The sequence below is a fragment of the Centrocercus urophasianus genome, unplaced genomic scaffold (assembly GCF_019232065.1).
Source record: "Centrocercus urophasianus isolate 14NV4802_14NV808 unplaced genomic scaffold, USGS_Curo_1.0 seq_57, whole genome shotgun sequence".
NCBI lineage: Eukaryota > Metazoa > Chordata > Aves > Galliformes > Phasianidae > Centrocercus > Centrocercus urophasianus.
In genome coordinates this window covers 140,329-142,456 of record NW_024885166.1, presented here as the reverse complement: position 1 = coordinate 142,456, position 2,128 = coordinate 140,329, and positions in this window count along the sequence as shown.

Sequence of the window (2,128 nt, the reverse complement as noted above, 5' to 3'; positions counted from 1 at the left end):
CTTGCATCCCTGCTCCTTGCATCCCTGCTCCTTGCATCCCTGCTCCTTGCATCCCTGCTCCTTGCCGTGTGCCTTGGGTGCTGCAGCTCAGCAATTCACCGCTCCATCGGTGTCACAGTTTGTTGTGTGGCCTCTATTGGCTGCCTTGCTCAAAGATTATGCTTAATATCAAACAAGAGGAAGGAATGAGAGTAAACTGGAGATGCTCCAGCGAGGTAAAAGGGGAAGCGTTCAGATGTAAGGTTGGAAACAATTTTATATTAAAAAAAAAAAAAAGCAAACTGTGCTGAGAAGAAAAGGCTGCAGGGAGACCTCATTGCAGCCTTCCAGTGCTTGAAGGGAGAGTATAAACAGGAGGGGAATGGCTGTTTGTGGGGGTGGGTAGTGATTGGACAAGGGGAATGGTTTTAAAGTGAGACGGGAGGTTGAGGTTGGATATGAGGAGGAAGTTTTTCACACAGAGGGTGGTGAGGCACTGGAACAGGTTGCCCAAGGAGGCTGCGGATGCCCCATCCCTGCAGGCATCCAAGGCCAGGCTGGATGTGGCTCTGGGCAGCCTGGGCTGCTGGTTGGTGACCTGCACACAGCAGGGGGTTGGAACCAGATGAGCACTGTGGTCCATTTCAACCCAGGCCATTCTGTGATTCTTTCACAATCTTTTTTTCACGTTTTTCTCCCACAAAGGGTTACTGAGTGCTGAGATGGATCCTAGCAATTATTTCCTTTGGCTGCAGTGCTCTTCAAAAGCAATCTCTTGCCTTGGTTGTGTTACTTACACCCCTGGTATAAGAGACAGTGTAGTTATTGTCCCATCTGGCTTGTCTTGGAAAGCAGAGATTTGGGGGGTAGGGAGGGGTTGGTTTTGTTTTTCCAAGGAACTTCATTGTGCTCTACTTTCCTTTTTTTTAAGAGTTTTATTCTCACTTAACACCTCCTGCGAGTGGGATGGGAGTTCTTTCCATCCCCATCTCCAGCCAGCCTGCCTGATGCTGCTGTTTTGATGGCGGTGCTCAGTTGTGCTCACGTCAGCATATCTTTGAATTTCCATAACCTGATCGGTTTTATCACTTAATAAATGATAGAATGCCTTGTTGAAATCCATAGTAGTCCATAATAGTCTTTTTCTCAGTGATGCTGAGAGCAAATGTGGTGAATGCAAGATCCCAGAATGTGGACTCCAAACCTGCCCCCAAGTGAGCTTCAGCTCTGAGAAGCACAGTGTTGCATTTATTAGTTCCTGATATGATCAGAATCTTTGAAACAATGAGTTTGTTTGTTCATGGTCCCTCGAAGCCCCAGAGCTGAGTAACCCTGGTGTTGAGCTGCTCTGTGTGGAGAGGTTCCAGTGGATGAGCTCACACGCATTGCTTGGATACTGAATGCCTCCAGTTGTTCACCTGGTGTCCCTTCAGTGTGTCAAAGCACTACCAAGCTCTAATGCTATCAAGAAGGCCGGGTTTAAATTAACTAGAAGAGTTTTAATGGGAGTGCAGTCCTGTTTTTTTAATGGTTAAACAATAGCTCTTGCTTTTGGGGGAGGAATAAAGCTGCCTTTCAGGAAAAGCAAAGCAGAGGAGGGTTTGCACTGCCTGGCAGCACGAGGTGAAGGCGCAGTGGAAGTACTGCTGCTCCCTGCAGAGCACTGAGAGGCCTTCTGGGCAGGAGCTGGAGAGAAAATCAGCGTGGTTCTGTTCAGGCTGGAACGGGTTTAGATGTTACCCCCATACACACAGGCCTGTTTTCTTCTTTCTTGCTTTCAAATGTTGGTAGCATTCATTCCTGCGTGCTTTAGAAGCTGCGTGCATCCCACATCTGGCACCTTTAAGCGTTGCAAAGATCTAATTTGCTATTCAGACATTGTTTAATTCTGAATCCAGTCTTCTGCATATAACATAAGCTGCCTTTATGGAGAGACACCCATGAACAAATGCATGAGGTGAAACTGAAGGAACAATTACTGCCGATGAGTCTCCTTACAGAGGAATGCAGGTGCAGGCCGGTCTGCCACTGCTTTTTCCAGTGCCCCACTTTCCAGTGAACACCTTTCCCCATCCCAGTCAGAGTCCTGAATTGTGAATAAATGTGTAGCCTCAAAATGCTCATTTCAATTCAGACCAGTCAAACTGAT